Raw genomic sequence first — 25,366 nt, 5'->3', positions numbered from 1 at the left:
ATAAGCTATTAGCAGCTATGTATGTGTTTCATAGCAGATAAGAGCTATTTGGGATATAAAAGTACATGTATTTATTGCAAAGCATCACAGTACATACATTATGGTTCAGTACACATAGTCATGTGGTGAATAAACAGTAGCCTATGTGTAAAGATTGATGAATGTAATGCAGAATCACAGGATATTTGCATAACCACTTCAACCAAAGGTATCATAGCTTTTGCAACCTTCCTGGCAAGACGACTTGTGCTGCTTAAATGGACAGATAAGTACTCGCCTATATTTTATCACGGGCTTAAAGATCATATGTACCATTTGACTTTGGAAAAAAAAACCGGTTACACTATAAGAGTTGATGGTTTACTCTGTTTGGCAGCTTGTTATTACTTTTGGAAAAAATGTACTCTATGGATATTGGATTATAAGATTTTATGACCACTATAACTAGTTATTATTACCACTATTGTTACATTCTTATAATCGCTATAACTTCTGTTATTATTCTATTATTATAGTATTATAGTATTGTTTCGTTGTTATTCAACAACATTTATTTGTCTGCTTGCTGATATTTACATTTACATTTTTGGCCTTTAGCACATGCTCTTATCCAGGGCGATTTACAAAAGTGCTTTGTCATTTACTTATAGAATCCTCACTGCATCCTCGCCAGTACAGTACGTTACAGTTCAAGATACCATTGACCTAGAATGCTGTTGAAATACAGGGATCAATACTCATGTCCAGAAGTGCAAAACATGTATAAGCTCAGACAATGACTAGGGCAATAACACACAATATCAAACTATACGTTCTAAGGTTATGGTTACCCAACAGGTGCAGAATCAATGCTCATTCTAAATATTTCATATTTTATATATTATGAACCTGAATCTATCATGATTTTAGAGTGCAGAGGGGTTGGAGTCACTCTATTCTGTTCTGTTTATTTTATATTTATTTGTTTATTTATTTACCTTCCTTTTTCTTCTTTCTTGTTCTCCTTTTTCACTTTTTACTCATCAAAACTAATGAGACCAAAACTAATAAAAAGACCTTTGATCAAAAATTTTTTTTTTCAACTGAAACCTTAAGCCATTAATAATATGCTATGCTATGGACTCAATGTCATTTAACTGAGTCAGTCACACTATGGCAAATGATACAGGAGATTGAAGACCCACCTTCTTTCAAGTTTCAAATCAGACGTGGAAAAGTTCCAGGTTCCCAGTGTGGATCAGGCAAGGACAGTGTGAACAATGATAACACCTATTTGATAACACCAACATATGGACAATGATAACACCTATTTAACAATATCAACCAGATAGTCCAATAATTTCCATCCACACCTGTGGCACACATTCTTATCCAGAGTGATTTACAATTTTAAGCATGTTACATGAGGTTGGAAAAGGTAGCATTTGAACTTTTGCAAGGGACTATTACTAGCATAGAATGGTGCACTTGCCCATACAGGAGCTTGAACCCCAGTCACTGACAGAAGCAGACGTGCTGATACCCTCTATGCTATACCAACCACCTAACTAATCATGGGAGCAAGGCCCCCGCCCCGCCCCGCCCTGCCACGCCACGCCACGCCACGCCACCCCTTAACCCAGCATCTAGATATGAAAGCAGACAAGGCCAAATAACTTTACCAAAGCAATTGTCATTTATATTTCATTGGGTTAGGCTTAAGCTTTAAATATTGAAACATGGCCTAAGTAGAACAAATTACATTTTTTAATATTCTATTTGTTTTGTACATTTATAATGAGATGCTTCTCAATTTTGTACCTGGCTGCCTTTTTTATCAGCCTTACATAATATGGCCTATGCAAGAGTGTATGCTACACTGCTTACATTTGACATTTTACTGCTTAATATACTACAGGGGGACACTACCTCAGAGGGGCAGTAGATGGAACAAATTGCAACTTGCATTATCGTCAAACTTGTATTACTGTTCAAAATAAATGGAAAACAAAACCAAGCCCTATGTCTTTGAGGGATTTTGTTGCTTTTTCTCTTTTGTACCAAACTCACACCAAACCATGATGTCCAAATTGTGGTGTGAACTGAACCATGATTTCTGTGTACTGTTATACCCCTATTGACTTCCCAGTAAGACCCTGGTTGATGATGTCAATTTTTCCTGGGCACAAAAGGAAAAAAGGTGTTGTGGAAAGATGCACTGAAGTGGTAAATTCTTGATTTAGGTGTATTGATCTCCTGGTGGAATTCTCTTGTGCACAGCTGAGAGGGCATGCCAATTATGCAGTGTGTGTTCTGCATAATATATGCCAAATGCACTGAGGTCGCCTCTGCAGTATTCCAGATGCACCTGATGAACCTTCTGAGGATTCTAGGGATGCAGTATGGAATAACATAATAAGCACGATTCACTTGACACGCAAATACCTATTTATATAATTAACACTTATTAATTACACTTCCATTTGTAAGCCTCTTCAACCTGCAGGCTTGGGATAATAGAGCATGCCATGACGTGAGAGGGTTGCATTACCTAAGTTACTGTGTCTATAAGCAGTTTATTATAACCATAAATACTCAAGTTTTATACAGCATAAGATACCTCCACTGTTTCCACCCCCACAGTGTGCACCATAGTGCAATCCAGAGATGGAACATCATGTAAGAGCTACTAAGTTGCTGTCACATTTGAACACAAGGAAGGAAAAGTAAGATAGGAATGTCTAAACTTGATATCCACAACCTGAAGAAACATTGTGATCTCAGTGTCAATTAGTGGTTACATTTTCCCTTGCTTAAACATTACTGTATCACCATCATTACAGACTCCTCCATTACTGACAATAACAAGCTATTTGCCAGTTTTTTAACATTTGGCTGTGTTTTTAACAGACTAATGTTATAGTTCACAAAGGTACGTTAGCTACTGTTACCTTTGTCCATGTCCACAGTGGACATAATAGTCTCCTAGACTGTTTCTCTTCTTCTTGTTCGAACACAAAATGACAAAACAGGCCTGTTCAGTGGATAATGTATTCAAAAACACCTTTTAAAGGCAATAAGACAGAACTAGCGAGGCCAAGACAAGTTGGCCTTATTCATCCTACTCAGAAGTTATATAGTAGAAATTCCAAAAGTTGAAAAATCTCTGGATTTATTTTCAATCAGTAGTCATGAGTTGGCTGGCAACCTGTTAAAATTAAATACATAAAGCTTATGTACAGTTATGTGCAAAATAATAGCAGTATGCTTAAAACAACTGAGAAAAAGCTCAATCCTCATAATAGCATTTATTTCCATATACACAAAGGCACTGGGAGCACTGCACATTCAATTCCAAATGAAAACAAGAACGAAATATAAATTTTTGAACTGAAAATGTAAAAAAGAATAATGGGCTGTTAAAACAAATAGCAGTGTCTTCATTTTCATTTACAAACTCAAATATTTACAGTATAAACTCAAAGTTGTTTACAGATTTAGCTTTTCTGTTGATCACTGAACGAATATTTAGTTGTATAACCTTTATTTCTGATAACTGCTTTACATTTGTGTGACATGGAGTCAACTAACATCTGACACCTGCCAACAGATATTCCAGCCCAAGCTGACTGGAGTACATTCCACAGTTCTTCTGCATTCTTGGGTTTTGCATCAAAACCAACATTTTTGATGTCACTATACAAATTCTCAATCGGATTGAGGTCTGGGGATTGGACTGGCCACTTCAAAACATCAATTTTGTTAGTCTGGAATCAGGATGTTGCCCGCTTGCTGGTGTGTTTGGGGTCATTGTCCTGCTGAAACACCTATTTCAAGGGCATTTCTTCTTCAGCATAAGGCAACATGACCTCTTTCAGTATTTTGATATATTCAAACTGCTCCATGGTGCCTGGTATGTGATAAATGGCCCCGACTCCAAAGTATGAGAAACGTCCCCAAACCATTATGCTTGCACCTCTATGTTTTACAGTCTTCACAGTGTACTGTGGCTTAAATTCAGTGTTTATGGGTCATGTCACAAACTGTCTGTGGCCTTTAGACCCAATAAGAGCAATCTTGCTCTCATCTGTCCATAGAATGTTGCACCACTTCTCTTTAGGTCAGTCAATGTGTTCTTTGGCAAACTATAACCTTTTCAACACGTCTTTTTTTCAGCAATGGTACTTTACGAGGGTTTCTTGCAAATAGTTTGGCTTCACGTAGGCGTCTTCTGATTGTTGTACTACTCACAGGTAACTGAAAACTTCTTTGATTTCCCTGGAGCTGATCATTGGATGCTTCTTTGCCATTCTTGTTATTCTATGATCTACGCGGATGGTAGTATTTCTTTTCTTACCATGTGTTTTGGGTTTTGTTTGCCATTTTAAAGCATTTGAGATCATTTTAGCTGAGCAGCCAATTATTTTCTGCACTTCTTTATATGTTTTCCCCTCTCCAATCAACTTCTTAATCAAAGTTCTTTCTCCTTCGGTACAATGTTTGGAATGGCCCATTTTACTCACTGAGCAAGGGCTAAAACCAGCAGATACAACATTTACTGCCCTCCTTCTTTAAAAAATGGCCATAATTGACACCTGTTTTTTCATAGAATGAATTACCTCATTAATTGAACTCCACACTGCTATTAATTTGAACATGCCCCTTTCATTAAATGACTCAATTACACCCAATTAGCACCATGCATGTCATGATTAGCACCATGCATGTTGATTATGTTGGTTGCCCATTACTCGGCTACATCTAGTCATGAATTTTTTGCCATGTTGTATTATCTTTTCTGGCAAAATCAGTAATTAAATACATTAGTGATGTTAGACTGCTATTATTTTGCACATAACTGTACATGCCAGGAATATGTCTGTATGTGTAATTAAAGCTGCAAAAAGGGAACATGTAAAACATGTAAAAGTCCAAGGTCCAAAAAGAGAGAGAGAGAGAAAGACTTGGGTTGAAGATAATGGTGCATAAAAAAATGTTGAGTCAGAAAAATAATAAATAATGGTGTTTTTCCCAACTAATCCAGAGGAGTGCAGAGGAACAGTAAATGATAAGAGGAAAGGTGATTGTTGCGCCTCTCTAAGAGATAAGAGCAGGGATAAAAGAATGCCCCAGACATAAGGTTTTCAGTTGTTCTTGGGGCAATTCATTTATTGTACACCTGTACCAATGCCTATACTTTAGGTATAAACATATTCCATTTTCTCTACCACCCTAAAGTATGCATATTATTGTAATGTAAGTGACTGTGTACATCAATCACCAAGCTAACAGTAAGATTATGGGGAAATAACAGATTACAGTATCTCACATCAGTGAACTGTTGTACATTCACGGTAAATGGGCAAGGACAACAATATCTGTGATATAGTCACATAAATGGGAGAGTGTATTTTGTGACATACAGCTCTAATTTCATGGCTGAGCTTTAACAATAAAGTCACCTAACACCGCATATTAATAATTTAATACACCACATGCTCATTTATTTCTGTATGTTAATTTATTGGACAGACATTAATGCACCTACGACAATTGGGTAGGGTGACACTTATAATCAATGGTATTTTTAAATCTATTTTAGCTTAAAATAGCACTTCTTTGCACCTGCTACTAGTGAAACACCAGTGCAACAAGTCATTTTCCTCACTCCGAACAGGCACATAAAACTGGGCACATTTTCTCAGAAAGAGAGTTTCACCAAAAACATGACCACACTAAAATATCTACTAACTACATATAAATGCTTTATTGTAATTAATTAATTAATGTATTTCTTTTCGAGGAAAAACATTTTATTCTGACTATTAAATGTGAATCAGGCAGTTAGCATGTCATTATTCAATTATTTAAAATTACACAATTTAAATAATTCTTTATATCAATTATCTACACAATCATTTTATTCTCATTCTCATAGTGCATGTCAATAATAATAGTGCTCTTGGTGACATACATTTTAGTGCGGCAAACCTGTGCTGTATTACTGTGCAAGAATTACTGTTTCCACATCCATGAAGTTTTGTTACTGAGCTGTGTCATCGGAACACATTCGTCTTTTTAATGTAATGGGAGGAGTTAATCTGATTGGTTATTGCAATGCCATGCCTAACCACACCTTCTGATTATGTATTTGGTCTAACTCAACCTCTTTTTTGTAATTGTGCTCCTGTCTGTACGATTACTGCGTCTGTGCCGGTCATGAAAATAGCACATACCTACGCTGAAAATAGAGCACAATGTCATATAGCTTTGTTATATTATGCAACAGTAACATAATTCTTGTCTAATTATTATGTTCTCTGTTTTAATTTGCTAAACTAATCTATAGCATAAGTTACCATGAATGCTACATGGTCTAATATTTATAAAATAAATATTGATAGGAGCTAAACCAAAGTCTCATATCACTGTGCTTTTATGGTTTAAGTTATTTCATGATGAGTGTATAATATACATATAAACAGTCATATCAGAATATTATGTCCAGCCCTGTTTGGGAATGAACTTGGCTCGGAACATCACAGATGCCAATTGACAGTTTGCAACACATATAAATAAGCGAGCACACCAGTCACTTGAGAGTGCAAAAACTGCATTTTGAAAACGGCAAGTTTTGTGGGATGAATGGACTTCTGGCACACTGAGTGCCTCTTAATGGCATAACTGGAAAGTGTCAGAGATCACCATTGAATCCAGGTTTGTGCTGCATAATGTGGACAAACAGTGGAGTATACACCACCAAACGCATGAGAACCACCGCCAAGAGACAACTGTGGGCCAAAAGCAGGTTGGTGGTGGCAGGGTACATGCTGGGGGGATGTTTTCCTGGCATGATCTTGGGCCACTAATCTCACTGCATGAGTCTCTGAACACCAACAGGTACTTGGCAATCCTAGCAGATCATGTGCACCTGTATATGTTAACATTCTTCTCTGATGATAATGATACCCATCAACAGAATAACACCCCACCTCAGTTCTCTGCTCCAGTTGGAATGGTCACAAGTGCCTCCAGATACTTTCCATCACCTAATACATTCCATGCCACAACATCTCGCTAGTGTCATCCGAGCCAAGGGTGGTTATTCCACTGTTGGGTAGGTGGTCATAATTGTAATATAACTTACATATATACACACACACACACACACACATACACACACACACACACACACACACACACACACACACACACACACACATACACATGCATATAAATATATATAAATATAAACTTGCCCTCCCCCAAGTGATGTTTTTCCTTCAAGCTTGGATCTTCGAAAAGTGTTGGAGTAAAGTACACAAGGTTTCTAGAGAAACAGAGTGTGTAAAAAAATCATATATATAAATGAGAGAGAGAGAGAGAAAGGAGAATAGGACATTTCAGACAGAGCTGCTTCATCAGCTGTGCAAGCCACGCACTTCTGAATTTGAGCCAGTTTATATATAAAGAATATGGATGTTAACTCATAACATTTATTCCATGAGGTTCCAAATTCCAAAAGTGTAGATGAGTTCTTTTTCTTTGAGTTTCCTAATTTCATTGCTGCCATTGCAACAACTGGAAATGCAATGCAGATATTTGGAATATCTGTGGAATCTGCCCTTTCAGTTTTGTTGATAGTAAGAATAAAGAGCCTATGAGATGTTACATATAGAGGTTAGCTTATAGGTTAAAATATACGTCATCTGCCTCTCACTGTGCGATTCATGTGTTCATGTGTCACTCAGGTCTTTTCCATTTAATTGCCGTGTATGATTGATAAATTTGTGTCTCATTCTGTGTGAAACTAACCAATAAACAATCGTGAGATCACCAAGGTTTTACCCTTCACATCTGAATCATTTCCTTCCTCGTTCAGTTGACATCTAGCTAGCTAGCTGAAATTTGCAAAAGGTTTTCAGCTGATGAATTTGCAGCAATTCTGGAAAGTTAATCACATAACAGTTAACCACATAACAGAGCTTTAGAGCTTGAGGGGTTTGATTCCTTTGATGAATAAGAATACAAAAATAAAAGTGATCGATGGCAAAATGAATTTTATTTTACAATATTGCTATAATAGTGGACTTAGCTATGGTCACATTTAGGCGCAATGTCTGCTACTAGCTAGCTAGTAGCTAGCTTCTGTGCAAAATTTGTAAAATTGATATCTAATACATTAGTTATGACTTTTGTTTGAATTGACTGTCCATTAGTAAAACCGTGACAGTTACAAGTTTGCCGATCTTATTTCAAGCAACAAAACAGTAGGGTTCACTTGAGTAAAGATTTGAGATTGGTATGAACATTTTGATATGAAACAATAATGCATGAGGTTATGCCAGTTATTTTAGTGGCTGTGTTTAATAAATGTACATCAAGCACATCTAGATTGATAAAAGGGATATGCCCAATTTACAAATAAACATTTCTGACATTAGAAAAAAAAATATTGACAAATATAGCCACCCGTCTTTTCAATAACAGTCATTTGCATTCCATTCATGTAGTATGTCAGTTTCCTCTGCTGACTATCAACTTTTTGTGCAGCAGCAACCATAGCCTCCCCGACATTGTTTACAGAGCTGAACTGTTTTCCTTTATTGTAAATTTCCCCTTTAATAAGGGCGCACAAGTTCTCAATAGGGTTTAGGTCAGGTGAAGAAGGGGACCATGTCATTATTCTATCATTTTTAAGGCCTTTATTGGTTAGCTATGCAGTGGAGTACTTTGATGCAAAGAATGGATAAAAATCATGGTCTTCTCGAAAGATGCAGATTTTTTCCTGTACCACTGCTTGAAGTGTCTTCGAAAAACTGGCAGTAGGTTTGGGAGTCAATTTTGAGACAATTTTGAGATAATTTTTGGCCCAGTCTTGACCTTTCACCTTATGCATCTTGTTCAGTGGTGGTCGAGTTTCAGCCTTCCTTACATTGGTCATGTCCCTGAGTACTGAACACCTTGTACTTCTGGGCACTCCAGGTAGGTTGAAGTTTTGGACTATGACATCAAAGGAGGATAATGGGCTCCTGGTCACTTCACATTTGATTTTTTAGCATCTTTTTTTTTTTCTCAACATATTTCTTGTGACCCTGTTGACTATTTACAACAAAACACTTGATGGTTCTTTGATCACAACCCAATATCTTAGCAATTTTAAGAGTGCTGCATCCCTCTGAAATACTTTTTACAACTTTTGACTTTTCAGAGTCAGTTAAATCTCTTTTTTTACCCATTTTGCCTGAGGAAAAGAAACTACATAATAATTATGCACACCTTGATTTAGGGTGTTGATCTGCTTAGGTCACACCCTCCCTCATTACACAAATACACATCACTGGAAATACTTAAATCTAATAAGTATTCAAGTTTGCAGTTGGAAAATATGTATAAACTTGATGATAAGGTCAAAATACTCTCCTGCCTAATAACTGTACACACAGTGTACAAATATACTTGAGGATACAAAATATAAAATATAATAAAAATATGAACAAATAATGAATGTGTATAATTTTGTACATTTAAATTAATTGTGAAATGATCAACAAACCCGCTATGGCAAAAAGACATGCTGCTGATGCTGAATTGTATAAAAATAAGCATGGATAGCATGGCCAGACTATAATTATAATAGTGATTTGTCTTGGCTGAGAAATATTTGAGCTCATATTGAGAGCTCTCTCTTTTGATCAGTTGTAAACAAACCTGGGAATCATTATTTTGGCATCTTTATTTAGATCTCTTTTGAAACTCGGCAGAGGACATGCAAGATAACAGCACTCTTTTAGCTCAAGAGAAAACGAAGAGGGAGGAGACTTCATCAAAAGTCTCATTTTGCTTTTTCATCTCTTTGCTGTCAAGGAGAGACTGCAGATACTAAGAGGACCTCTTCTGATTTTTCTTTGCCCCACTTTATTTTATTGTATTCTTTTGAGGGCATCTCCACTGCTGTGCTCCCTTCTTCTTGCTGTTGGGCTGGCTACCAGTGTATGTGACTGTTTCAGTTTTATAAGAACCTTTTGAAGATGAATGCACTGGTCTCTCCCCTCCACTTAGTAGTCTTCTTACAACAATAGTCTATAACAAATAAAAGAAAACAAATTAGAGGTAATTTCCATCAGTGACATGGTTAGGCTTATATGTTTTTAAATGGCTTCTTCCAGTAAATAACAAAATGATGCGCTTCAAAAAACTCAGCTTATCTTTTTTTTTTTTCTTTTTTTTTTTTACATTTAGAGCATTTAGCAGACACTGCTCCAGAGCAACGTTTTCTTCTCTGATGGAGAGTTGATTATATCTCTTGTTATCAGTCTATGTTAGAAAGTGGGTATAAGTACTAATATTTTCATTTGTATGGAACAATGAATCATAGTAGCATGAACAGCTTCAAATACTCAATGGTAATTGGTTGCCAGTTTGTTTCACTGAAATTCAGTTCTTACACAAAAAACATAACACAAAAGTTAGTAAAACAATCCAACATTTTCAAAGTGTTTTTTTTTTCTTACTGCCACCAGTTATTTAGATGCCAACATCCTCCCACCTGTATTCTGAAACATTAATGGATGACATTTGGAGAGAGATTGATTTTTTACACTGCAAGGGGGACCTGCACAGGGGGTGAATGTTTGTGTCCATGTTCCCTATTTAATCCGTAATTCCGTGTTCACAAGCAGCTAGGCTTAGGAAAACACAATCGAAAGGTCAATAATATTCTTCAGTGCTGGAGAGAGACAGCGTAAGGTGGATGTCTAAGAGGAGTCAAACAGAAATCAGGCCAATTACAGAGGCAGGATATATATACATTAAAAGTATACAAATGTAAATAATTGTATATATCTACCATCAGTCTTTTGCAAAATTCCATGGTAGCTCTTGTTTGTAAAGTTTAATCTTGTGTTAGGAGATCAGTAGTCCCACAAACAGATGTTGCAGCCAGAGCAGATGGCCATCCAGTCAAGAGTGATACTATTACTAACTTTGCACATCAGTACACATGGTGTGTGTGTGTGTGTATATATATATATATATATATATATATATATATATATATATATATATATATATATATATATGTGTGTGTGTGTGTGTGTGTGTGTGTATATATATATATATATATATATATATATATATATATGTGTGTGTGTGTGTGTGTGTGTGTGTATATATATATATATATATATATGTGTGTGTGTGTGTGTATATATATATACATATAGATTGTGCAATTTCTGAAAACTCCAACCCAACTTCAATTCATATTTTGAGAAGTGTCCACATTGGAAGTGTAGTATACAGTGTGTCTCCTGAAAACAATGTTTCTAGACTTTGATTTGATCTTTTCCAGCACAATTTTCTCAATAGGGCAATAGTCAGATGATAAAACTAAGACTGTATATGTTGTATTATTATAATATTTCTGAACACACACACACATAGGCACAATCAACAATGTCTATGTGGACAGAAACCAGTGATGAACAAGGTATGGCTGCATGACAAACTCTACATAGCAACATATAGTCCAAATTCTGTAACTGCAAACCTTTGAAATTCCCCTAAATATACCTAAAAATCTACAGTGAGTGTAAATGTATGGTAGGTTTTTTAAATAAATTGGGTGGATAATGTATATGATGATGTGTCACTTTGTAACTAGCCAGCCAACTTTGACTTGTCCTATGTATGCATTTAACTTGAAATATGGCCAACAAAAGTGCAGAGATACACCCCCTAGATAAAAAAATCCTGCAGGACCCACTTATCAAAGCAACCAAAGCTACTTTCATCAGCATGTTCTGTATTACACCATCCCTGAGTTGAGCAAAACAGAGAAGAACCAGCATAAAAAATATTATTTTCAATAGTAGATGTGGTGTTGATCAGTACCAGTGGGCTTTGCACTCCAAGGTTTAGTGAGTAGTACTGAAAAACGTGTCCTCAAAAACATCAATCATTGCTAAATGCTCTGTCACAACACAGGTTTCTGAGTGTTTATACAGATAGTAGAACGCAGATGGGATGTCCTCTAGAAGAAATTTTCTCAGCTATTTCCTCCCAGAAATGTGTCATGTATTCAGTGCATGGCTCTACGCACGTCATTCTCCTTCCCACAGTCCACAAGGTTGAGTTGCTGAAAGGATGAAGAGTTTGTGAGTTTAAATACACAACTGACAGAGAGTATTGCTTTGTGTTAAGGTGTTAGCAACATCAGCAAAAAAATAAATAAATAAAATCACCTCTGACCTTCTTGCTAATTACAATTTTCAGAATATAAACCCACTGCTTGACTCCACAGTGTATGGTTTGACCCCATCCCCAACAAAAGGGCAACAAAGGTTTGTATCTAACTCATTAAAATGGTTAGGTAACTTTGGCAACAAATATTTGTCAGGTCTGTCAAGGTTCTATTTTGAGAAATATAGTGAATTTTGGGAAAGTCATTAATTTCATTCTTAAACTCTTGATATTTGATATTCAATGTTTGCCATATGCATTGCAACATAAATTGAAAATTATTCAGACCTAGACTCTATTTTTCAAAAGAATAAAGCTTCTATAGACCTAAACAGAATGGTTAGTTTGTACATGTTAGAAACACCAGAACTGATGCATTTCAGCTGATCAAAAAACATTTCTTGATTCAGCCTCCATGTACTGTAGTCCATCTGACTGGAAACCTAGAGTTTAATGTTTGAGGGTTGATGGTGGAAAGAAACAGAATGTAATTGAAATGTCATTTATGATGCACAATGCTTCCTCTGATATTTTGTTTTCTTTTGGTACGTAAACTTTTCATAGTGTCAAGAAAAATTATTTAAAAAAAGAAGTAAACTGAATCACTAGAGAATAATAAAAACAAGGTTCTGTAGCAATAGTTGTGCAATGTCCTCTTTATGTGTCTTTTTAGATGTGCACCGTTTATCCCACTCATCAGGTGAAAATGACTTTTAACAGTTATCTAATGGAATGTTGTCATTTGTCCTACTACATGTAAATAGCTATGTATATTTTTAATTTGAATCATAATTGACTCATGTCAGTCATCATAATAGGCCAATGGGCCATTTATAATAGTATGAAACTGTAGGCACTTTATGTTAAAAAGACCTAACTGACATGTTCAAGCATGAGTCGTGATTGGATCAAAAAAACGAACAAACATGCTTAAAAGCAACAGATTGGCTCTAAGGGCTTGCAAGTCTCACATGCAAGTGGTGTCATGGACCAGCAATGTGAAGTTCTGGACTGGGGCACCTGTAGGGATTAAATAGCTGAAGGAGAAGGAGAGGATCAATAAAACATCTCTTTTATTTCCTTTGTGCCTTTTACTTCAGTGAGATTTTGAGAAGGTGAATTTTATGGGTGATTGTGAGCAGGGAAATGAAAGGGAGCTGTGATTGATGGGTTGGGTCTGGCTGGTGTGACACTAACAATCTTTATTGGCAGTAGTTTGTATGAGAGCAATGTGGTGGATATTAGTATTAGCCATGATCAAGAAAGACACAAAGTCTCGCATTTCTTCAACATAAACCATCTCCAAAGATGGTACATCAGACATAAACATTAAAGGTCCTAACATGGGTGTGGTCACACTTCATTGGTCACCAGAGACTATGAAGACATAACCAATTGGCCACAAAAAGAAACAAGATATTCCAGTTACATTTCTGCCCAGTTACAAACAGGTGGGTTCTTGCCTTATCTTTGGTCCAGTGTGGTGAAGGTCAGGGCTATCATAACAGGTGTACTCCCTTACAAAGGCTGGAACAAAGGCCCTCATACACTTACAGCCAAAGTATGAACTTTTCATAATACATAACAGAGATTAATTATGAACACAAATAAGTTTCAAGTTTCAAGTTTCAAGTTTGGTTTATTCATCACATACATAGTCATACACAGTATAACTCGCAGTGAAATGGTGGAGAGTGCTCTGTCTGGTGCATAGAGAAATATAGATATTCTATATATGTGAAATATATATATGCAAAGAGAAATATATATATTCTATGTATGTACAAAATATATTAACAATGTATGTACAATATATGTATATTATGATTATATACACATATACATATATGATTATATATGACAAATAAAGTGTCATATATGAGTAAAATAACATATGAATGAAATATAAAGTATCACTACCAGAGTAAATAAATGTCTAAGTCATAATAACTCAACATTGTTAATAATCAACATTGTTATTAAGAAAGGTTCAAGGTGCTAGACATTAACATTGTAAAAATGTAGGCAATTTATTAGGTAAAATTTATTCTGCAAAAATCTCTATTCCCTCCCCTACAAAGTCTTCTTCATCAGCTGAAATTTCAAAATGTGGTACTGTTGACTGTGTCTGCTTACCTTAACCAGTTGAATCAGCTCCTCGAAGAAGAAAATTAAACATTGAAGTGAAAGTCTTAATATCTGAGCACATGGTTCAATTACTTAAGGTAGCACATACACGCTTGCATTATATCAAGAACTGACTTTTATCTCAGTTAGCAAGCCAAGATAGCAGTTACAAAGCAAATGCACGGGCTTTAATGTTTCCCCCTCTTTTCTCCAGCTTACCGAACACTGCGCTATAGGTGAGTTCCTCCCTTCCCCTAGGGATAAAAGTCACCTTCCCAAAATCTCACTGAAGAAAAAGCCACACAGGAAATAAAAGAGATGCTTTATATTCTGCCAAATCGCATAGTTGGAGCTTAGTGGGAGAAAAGCACACTATACACTCCTGCAAGTTCCTTTGCAGTCAGCAGTATAGGAGTGAGAGGAAGAAAAGGCTAGAAGAACAGACCAAGCTCAGGGAATTATAAATAACATTAGAAGCTTTTATTCACTGGTTTCTAATTTTCCATCGTTTAAGTGGAAAAGGATATGCAGGCAATTGAGTTATCACTCTTCACTTTCTTAATGCTGCTCCCCATTGTGTCTCATTATTTGTGTAGGTGTGTATGTTTTCTCAAGCAAAAATTTAAAAAAGAAACATAGGAAGAAAAGGTTTAGGTTTAAGGAAGTTGCTCAAGCTACTGCAACCTCGCGCAGCAGATGAAACGGTACAGAAGACTGAAAAGAAAACTGATTACTCTAGAGGCCTACTGGAATTAATTTAACTATTAGGAACAAGCAGGTCCATAATTTATTGATGCTTATGGTTCTGATCCTTCAAAATCTAAATAATAAAAACAATAATACCCTAATTATTTTGAATAGTCTAATTGTTTATTTTTTGTCAACCAAATTTAACTGTTTTAATTTACTAATTCAAAAATAACTGACAAGCAGGTAAACAAGTAATAAAATTATAAAAAATAAACATGATATATATTTTTAGCTAAAACATGCAATGCAATGCTATTTATGGATCTAACAATACATTTATATTGCTGTGTATTTTTTGCATTATTCTGACAACATAATATATAATATTGAGGGTATTATATAACAATACTGCCTAACATAGCCTAATATCTATTACAGTTTATGTGTTTATTTATATTAGGATATATGTTTGTTATACTTATGTTAAACTCTTCTGGACTTACTTTTCATCATTCTACCACTATGAAACTTCTCCAGAACAATATTCAGATGTCTTTTTTTATAGACACTGCTCAGGTGGATCGGGGGAGTCAAAGTTTCTTTAAGTCTTAGCAAACATTACTGTGCATAAAGTAGTAAACTGTAACCCCACTCTTGAGCTAGCACCCACACCCACTAATAAATGCCAGCCTGTGGGGATAGTGTGACTCCTGGGTGTCTACCACACTTAATGGCGATTGTCTTTAAGTTGGATCCTAGTGCTGATTTCTACATTTGTTGAGGTACTGCATCATGCTTTCTTGTAATCAATACAGGCTGCACTCAAGCATGCTTAGTTCTATGTTTTTGAAATAAGGATGGAGTCCTTGGTTCAGTAAATAAATGACAATGTCAGTATTCACCTGGTATGTGTTTTTTCTCTCCAACAATAATGAAATGCTCCTAGGTAATCAATAGCACCTTTAAATTAAGTGGACTGCAAGAAATACTGAAATGCAGAAAGATTATATGTTTTAAAATGGATAAAACATCTGCATTTTGGTTTTTGTTTGTTTGTTTGTTTTTCTGAGTAGTCTCTGAATTAGTTCTAAATAAACAAACAAACAACAAAAAAAGAAGCAGCCTGTGGTAATAATTTGGTAGTGGTTAAGTTACTTGACTAGCAATCAGAAGTCTGCGAGGTCAAGCCCCACCAATGCCAAGTTGCCACTGTTGGGCCCCTGAGCAAGGCCCATAATCCTCAGTTGCTGAAGTTGTGCTCAGTCATAATTTGGTTGTTTTGGATAAGTGTCAGCTAAATGCTGTAAATGTAAGAAAGTGGAGTTGCTGTTGGATAACTCATAGATATTGTTCAGGCTTCTAAACAATTTCTAGCACTCATTAATATTAAACATTATTTATGGCAATTATGATGGCAATTACGCAGTAGCTATCTATTGCAATTATGAACCAGGAGACTTGGATTTGGTCTAAATACCTCTCTGACTTGACTGTAATCCAAGATTTCTGGATTACAGAAAACAGAAACATTAATTAAATAATGAATTGATGATTAATAAGAAATTGAATGTATGTGTATCAAAGGATTCTACTTTTATGCTTAAGCAATGATGATGCACCAATAAAGGCATATAGAGGTCCTTTATATCATAAACTGCATATGCTATACTGTTTTGGGGGCCCAATCAGTATGCGAGTAGTACGTAGGAGGCTGTTTTGAATACAGCCACAGTGTCTTCTTGTATTGATTGATTATGCTTCTAAACCAAGCTAGAGTACAGTTACACATTCACATTAGGTGGACTGTAATGTCAGCAGACTGAGCAGTGTGTTGGAGAAAGCAAAGAAATACACAGTTTTACATATCTTAGCACATAAACTATGAGCTGAACAGTTAAATACCAATGAGCAACACTCTTCGTTATTATACTTCCATAATCACAAACTAACAAGGCTAATGCTAATGCAAGCAGTTAGATACTAATCGCTATGCTAATATGCTTATGGTAACTAGCCAATTGAACATCAACTGTAGTCTTACTATATTGAAAACAACAGTTAAGAATTACATCTTAGAAATTGTACATACAACCAAAAGGATAAATAAAAGGTATCAGACGTCATAGAGATGTGATTGGACTGTAGCATCTGTTGGCTATCAAGGTCAAAGTAGTTAGGTCTCCAAATAAGCATCTCCAATGTGCTTTATCAATACTTTATCAGTAATTGAGAACAGATGATACAAGCTGGTTGTTATAACATGATTGCTAATTAGCAAGCAAAGTCGAGTCACACACAGACTTCATCATTTCACCATTATTGTAAAATAAATCTAAATGCCTGCATATATGCATCACCACTGTATAAGGACCAAAAAAAATGGAATGTTCTGACACACTCTCTCTCTCTTACACACACACACACACACACCCACACACACCCACACACACACACACATACATATATATATATATATATATATATATATATATATATATATATATATATATATATATATATATATATATATATATATATATATATATATATATTAGCTTTTAATGATTCAATTAGATAAAAGCTACATCTGTTTTCACAAGACACAGGCTACATTTTTCATTCTAGTAGCACCAAATATTAGGTATAACCTAACACAACATCCTAACTGATGAGTGCAGTCAGTATGAAATGCAGTTTGGTGATGGCCAGCTATTGAATCTCTTTACCAGGTTTGATGGCCCTAGTTTGAAAATTAAGCTTAGTTATAAAAAGAATGAGTGGAGGAAAATAAATGGATGTGTAGTAATATTAGAGCAGTCTTAGAGTATACTAATTTTGGTGGTTACATATAAGGCATTGAAATTAGAAGGAAGTGAAAAATGAGTCAATAGGATAAAAAGCAAGGGATAAAAAAGAAGGGATAAAAGAGTGATAGAGGTGTGAAAAGTGGGAGTAATTTCTATCAATCCTTGGATAATCCACAGCAAATATGGTGCTTGGATGGATGCATGGAGGCATGGAAAAAAGCGGATGCAGATGGTGTGTCTCTCAAAAACCACAAGCACACTATATGGATATAGGATGGGAGTTTATAGAAAGTTTGGTGGTTCTGTCTGAAAAGGTGCTAAAAAAAAAACTAGCGGTTCAAAAATAGATCATCCTAGTGTTCTATAGTTCTATAGAACTAGCGTTTGAGTTCTATAGACATTTTGCAGATTTCTTTCTGTGTTGTCTTCCTGTGTTGATTTCCTGTCTTGCTTCTTGGCTTTTGTAACCCAGTATCTCTAGCAATATTTTCGCATGTCAGCTTCAATTTCACTTATAGTGGTAGTCGGAACTATGTATTATGTAAAGCACTATTAACCTATGAAAGTATGTGGATTAAAATCAAATTCAAATGATCAGTCTACAATGGCAATGTCATACTAACTTGGATTTCAGAGAACAATGTCAGATTATATGAACATTGTAGGCTTCTATATTTTTATCCCCATCTTTTTGTAATTATATGTTATCATTTTAATTTCTATTATGAGAGTTTATGGTTTTTATTGGTAATTTGCTGGTAATATTGTCAGAATCTTTTATTCTTTAATTTTTGTGTGTAGTCTGAGACTGAATGGTATGGTCCTATTTTAGTGGGCAGCTTCTTCATAAACAAAGTTATTTTCACATAATGATACGTAGTACTGGCCTTGCTAATAAGAGCCAATAACTACTGCGACTACATCTTAAGAGTGTTTTTACAGGTTTAGGTTTAGGACTGTGCCCTTTCTTTGTGATGTCGAACAATTCATTTTGGATGAACTTATGTGTTCCTCATAGCTTTCATGTAATTGAGAAACAAAGTATATATCATGACAGATAAAAGGCAAATATCTTGAGGTTATGTCACAGATTGCGATTATGTCAAAGACTGTTTGGCAATCCAAATTAAGACATTACAGATTTAGATACACCATGTATATCTACATAAATTTAGCGATCTGATAAAAATATCCATCTATGTGTGCTAAAACCAGCCTAAGCAAAATATGCATGCATGCAAAGAACAGCATTTAGTGTCAGCTGTTACCATAACAACAAGAAGATTGCAAGTCCTGTCATCTGGTTCCGCATGTTTTTAGAGTCTTCATTTGATTTCATTTGTGTTTAATATATTTTTTAAATATATCAGTTTAAACAAAACTAAGTCATAAAGCAGTTATTAAATAAAAAAACAAGAACGACTGTAATGCAACAGCAATCTATTTTGACAAATTAATTGTATGCACCCTCTCCCCCTGCCAGTGACGTTTCTCATTCTGAAAATATCTTTGTAATATGCTCTTTTGATTGATTTCCAACCATTTTTTAAGTTCCAGAGAACTCACCTTTTATTTGCTCAAACACATTTTAACAGCTAATTGTTATGCATCTTTTATCCATCAGCCCCCTCAATGATTTTTAAAGCCTGCAATATAAAGTTTGTCATCAGTGGAGCAATTCTTTTTTTTTCACATGATGATTGCACAGTGGGCATTTTATTTTTGCGCATATTTTTTTGCACAGTAATTTGTCCATATAGTGAATTATTTATTTTTTATTATTATTAAACATTATTAGATAGAAATTGTATTTTGGGGCTGCTTTATGTTGCTCGATAAAGGCTAGCTTTCCAAGAATTCCTTCCATCATGTTTTCATCCATTATTACCTGTAAAATCATTCCGGATTCCAGATCTCCAAAGTTGTGTATAAAGATTTCCCATCTGGCCTCTCCCCGATATACAGCGCACAATTCTACCTCTGCTAGATGGAGGTGCTCACTGATGTATTTTGTTCATTGACTTGTGATTCACTGAGAGATCACATGTACATTTTCATGTACATGGGAGTCCCAAATCGATTTTAAATTCTCCCTGTCTTAATTTATGTTGACATAGATTTCTGGAATTTCAAACTAAGAACTAGACCTCTGAAAGGTCATTGGATTTTGAGTTGCCATTTAATTAAAAAAAATACTATACAAATAATCTTATTTGACCTAGTTCTCTATCAGCTGTTGTTTATTAGGAGGGTAACTGGGCTGGCATATAGCCTGGCTCAGGTAGGTCATTCTGAAAAATAAGTCAAGTTACAAAGAGCATGTGGTATAAAGAGTCTTTTTCCTGTAGCTGTTAATCAAATAGTAGTGCCAGTTTCAGAAACAGTTAAATTAGTAGTTATTCATAGTTGCTTGGGTTTCCATCTATATTTAATATAATTCCTGATTATGTGTTATGGCACACCTGACTGTAACCAACTCCCAGTAGAACTTAGATGTGCCCCAAATATACCGATTTTTTAATTCAGGCTAAAAATGTTCTATTCTCTTGTACTAGATCTGGCAGTGCATCATTCTGTTACTTCCTTATTTCATTATTGCACTTTAGTCTTTTAATGTACTTTTCCTGTTTTAAGTCATTTTATTATTCCTATTATTTTTATTTGCTATTTAAATCAATGATACACTTTTTTGCATCTTTTTTACTTTTATTTTGCAAAAAAATCCTTCCTGAAGTGTTAGATCTCAGGATGTAATAAGTTGAGTAAAGCACTTGACATTGACATTGTATTTGAAAGGTGCTATACAAATAAACTTGCCTTGCCTAATGTTATCAGTCTCATATTCTAAATTAGTTTGGTATTCCATCTAGAATGATTCTTCTGTCATCAATGACTTATTTTATTTATTTATTCAATGATATGACAAATTTTTTAAAAAGAAGCCATGCCAATTACACAATTTCCTTTGTGAGAGATGGCAAAAGCAGAAGTTCAGAAGTAACTGTCTATTGTCTAACACCTTAGACCCCAGGGAGAATAAAGACTTGTCAGTGATTTTTTGTGAGACACTCAATTCAAACATGTCTTTTAAGACATTCAACACTTTCATATCTCATCTCCCTCAGGTACATGGTACCCCGCCAATCCAATGAGACACTAGGTTTCATGGTCATTCCCCACTAACATCAACTTTGCAGAATATGTCTTTGGAATTGACTGAGGTTTATCTGTTTTGTCAGAAAAATAGTAAAGGAACTCCCTAGAAGGAATTTGTCTACAACATAAAAATATTTCAAGTTGTCATTCAGGGTGCATTCACACTAGATATGCATTCAGACAGGATCCATTTACACCAGATATGTATTCACACAGGATCCATTTACACTAGATACCTGTTCATTAGAGGGTACCTACTTGACCTTCTTTTATGGCCATCTTTTGCCTTTTGCTCCTGAGTTTCCTCATACTGGGCTATGTAAAATCTCCATACGGCATTCACAATAAAGCTCCAGGATGGGTAACAATGTTTTATGGAAGCTCCTACATTTTAAATATACATTCCACTCTCCTCAGGTGACACAAGGCCATGAATAAGTAAGACTTTACTGTGATAACTTTGCATAGAACAGCTAACTATATGGATTGAATGGATGAGTAATACAATGAAACTAGATTAGCAAATATGCCATACCTTTTGCACGCCTTGCATTTTTATGAGATTTCTTCTATATGTTTGCAACTTAGAAAAGTTTCTTCTGTTAAAATGGCTTTTCCATAAAGCAGGAACCATTCCTGTAACTGTATTCATTTTCTTGAGATATGGTGTGGGAGAGAACCTTGTCTAAAATGTCACCTATTCTTAATAAGGCCTAGAATATTTTAGGAATAGGACTAGGAATGTAAACTATGGCTGTGCTTCTAACGACAAGAAATTACTTTATAAAGATGATCTCCTATTGGAAGCTGAAACAGAGATTCTCATAGATGTCTGTTTCAAAATCACTCTGGATTCAGTTGCATGTTTCCTTCTTAACAGCATTATTAGCATTAGGTTAATGGCCTCTGAATACCATAATCATGATAGCTGTCCAATATGCTGGACTATTCTTGCACAGCACTCTCAGGTATGTTAAGTATTGTTTGTATTTTTTTATTGTCTGCATTTTAAAGAAACGTGAGAATAAATTATGCTTAAGAGTTCATGTCATAAACATCAACTTCCTGAACACTAGTTATGCCATATTGAGTTAGAAGAGTATTCCCGTTAGTCACTAGTACTAGAGCTGCATTGTAGATTTTAACTGCAGGCAAGTATTACCAGATTTCTGCTCATGACAGGGCCCTTTCTGGATTTCAGATACTGGTCTGAATGTGTGAGAAAATCTTGTTCAGTGCAGGGTTCAATAATCGCACACAGCAGACAATGGAGTTTTACATCTTTTCACTGGCAATATAAAAATAAAGATCCAGGATTTAATCAGTCTTTAACCTTCAGGGTGTTAAATAACTAGCAAGTACACTACTGATATCAAAGATTCATGACATCAGAGGGTTTCCTGTGAAGACTGCCATGGTTTCATTTGTTATGTTTTAGGAACTCTCCTTGCTACTGACTAAATCGCAAAACTTAAGTGGCCACTGCACTGAATAGAAGTCAGGAAAAAATACAGACAATGGTGAACACTGATGTTGGCTAAAGCATGTAAGCTACTACTACTCTATGTCAAAAAACAACAAAGCTATGCTTAGCTTTTTTTTTAATATATGCTAAAAACTCAAAATGAAGATAATAGTTATCCTGGCCACTAATGACTAAATTACTGGATTAGAAACTGTTAATCTAATGCTACATCTACATGTCAAAATGTGCTATGACAAGAGCAATAGTATAGGAGCAGGTTCTAACAACTTGGGGCAGGGGACAGCAAGTCTAATGACTGCAGTCATTGGAAGGCAATGTGCAGTGGTGATATGCAACTACAATTAACATTAGCTAGCTAGATTTTAAGACTGACAGTTACCACAGCAGGCATCTGAACATTATTATAATGTCACAACTTCATGTTGAAACCAGGTCATATCCATGAGTTTCAGCAAATTCAATGAACATTTGTCCAAAGTGGGCTAGTTAGAAGCTTATGTCTAACTGGTGCCACTGACAATTCTGTCAGCTACCCCATAAGCTATTAGAAGTGAATGTTGGGGAATTCATTGGTTGAAATAACTTAGGCCTATCCTATATGTTACATACAATACCAAAGGTGATCTAAAATTATCATCAGCAAACAGAAATGATCTCTAAATGTGTTAGATAACACAACACTATCCAGCAAAAGGAGTGACTTGTCACCAGGTCCTGAACTTGAGAGCTTTTGATGTTTTTCAAGCTACACCAAAATGGAAGTATATCAAATCTACCATCAGTGAATCTTTAACTCTGTGAACAGCCTTGAAGCATAAGCACAAAAACAGGCAATAATTTCTGTGGGTCATATTGATATATTTTGCAGATGTAAAATTTCATAAGGGTGATCTTACAAATTCAGAAACACATGATATTTGTATACAGGCAATAAATAAGATATTAATTTGACATTTTCAGACAGTAATTTTAAAAACCTCAATTACTGTGTAACTTAAGCCATTCTTATCCCAGCAACTGTCATTACAGCACCTTGCCACAAGCTCTTAACATTTAAGAAACGTTTCTTGATGATGTTTGAATGACAGATACGTTCTTTGTGAGTGTAGGTGACAGGCTTTTTTCCTCATATGCTTCATGAAGCCTCTCCTGTAGAGTTTTCTGTTGTAGTTAGATTCCATGAAACATGTACTTTGCATTTTAAGTTCACTTTAACTTCAGTGTTAGATAGATGTCAACTGTGTTTCATTTCAAATATGAACTGTGAACTTAGACACTAGAATTGTTTCTTTTTTGATGAGTGAAGTGAGCTGTCACTGCATTCCTTTAACCAAATGTATTTATTTCAAATTCATTCCATGTCCTTTTTTTTTTTTTTTTCAACTGCAAGAACAATGCTTGGCCATTGACCATGGTTACCATGGGAACAGCTGTCTGTGCCACATCTGATCAATGGACATGGTTATATGAGGCCTGACTCACCTCTTAGCTTCAGGTTAACTTGCTTTTACCTAATATTTTCAGCTTTAGCAGTACTGTTGGTGGATATCAGAAATGAGTGGGTTCATTATTAGGCAAGGAGTGCTCTGCTCAAATATGAACTAACAATTTAAAGCTGCACAGCAGTGAGCAGATAGATGGTATGTGTGGTCAGAATAAGCTAAAGAAGCTGAGTAAAAAAAGAAAAAAATATATGTTGGATATGTCTTTTTTTACTGTCAATGGGAAGTGACAGAATATCTGCTAGAGTTTCTGATCCATAAAGGAATAAAACGTGTGCAGACATATTAAGTGTTTTAAATCTTAATGTTGTTACTTGTTACCTGATAACGGGAAATCAGAAGTTTGCAATTTCACAGTATTGCCATTTCCTATGTTTTGCCAAATTGCCAAAGTTGGATTGTGAGCACCTATCAGTTCAAAAGCACGTTCAGGATACCACTGCTTTTCATCTGATTTCATCCTGTTTAATTTCACTGCAAATTACTTCATTACATTATTCATTTAGCTGAATTAAACAGAATTTTCTGCTACGAGATCTTTCTATTTAAACAGCTCTGAACATTAGCAACAAGTGTCTGGGTTAAGCTTTGACTCCCGAGTGTACTGCACTCTTCTTTCTTTCCTTCATGGTGTTCTCCTCATCCTTCTGCTCTCTTACACACCACGTTTCCTGCCTGCTCATTTATCCATAAAATCTGCCTGATTGTCTCACTCTCCCCATTGACACTGATTACATGCACAAACAAAGTGTTTACTGAATTCTCCCTGTAACGAGGCAGCGCTAAGTACAATATTGTCGACCTAATGAGCTCGTAAATGCAATATGCTAGCATTCTGTGACAATCAGCAGCCTGGGTTGTAATTGACGAATAGGCCGGTAATTTCCAAAAAAGCCAGAGAAGGGGCAAAGTTTCAGATGAGGACAAAGCTGAAAATTAACCAATAGATCTGAGACATACACTCACAAAAGCATTTGCACAATGGCAGATGTTTGTGAATATGAAATGAGCAGGGCACATTCTTCCATGATGTTGTGTGAGAGGTATAATTTGACAGCATCGTTGTAGTGAGAAGAGACAAGCACTGTGTCTCAAGGTGGTGCTTACTCTACAATACTGAAAGAAATGTGTCTTATGGTTCCAGGTGGAAATCATTCTCCATTTCCTTCCTCTTCCCTTCATAAAGTCTATTCTGACTGAACCCTTGGAAGGCAAATGCAGAAATCAAAAGCCATCAATACTAATAAAAGCAGAGAAAACAGATGAAGCCTGGAAGTCTCTCTCTCTCTCTCTCCCTCTCTCTCTCTCTATCTCTCCCTCTCTCTCTCTCTCTTTCTTGCTCTCTCTCTCTGTCTCTCTCACCCCCAACCCCACCC

The 25,366-nt window shown here is 35.6% G+C and overlaps 1 protein-coding gene across 1 annotated transcript in view; it reads right to left on the bottom strand.

The window, feature by feature from the left end:
• Positions 1-10,045: 10,045 nt before the first annotated feature.
• Positions 10,046-25,366, bottom strand: part of iftap (intraflagellar transport associated protein) — a 112,843-nt gene continuing 97,522 nt past the window's right edge. Inside the window, exon 9 of the mRNA XM_035523750.1 lies at positions 10,046-10,062. The gene's annotated coding sequence lies outside the window, so the exon portion shown is untranslated. The remainder of the gene's footprint in view (positions 10,063-25,366) is intronic.

Source organism: Electrophorus electricus, chromosome 2 (assembly GCF_013358815.1).
Source record: "Electrophorus electricus isolate fEleEle1 chromosome 2, fEleEle1.pri, whole genome shotgun sequence".
Classification (NCBI taxonomy): domain Eukaryota; kingdom Metazoa; phylum Chordata; class Actinopteri; order Gymnotiformes; family Gymnotidae; genus Electrophorus; species Electrophorus electricus.
This window is presented reverse-complemented; position numbering and strand designations above follow the sequence as displayed.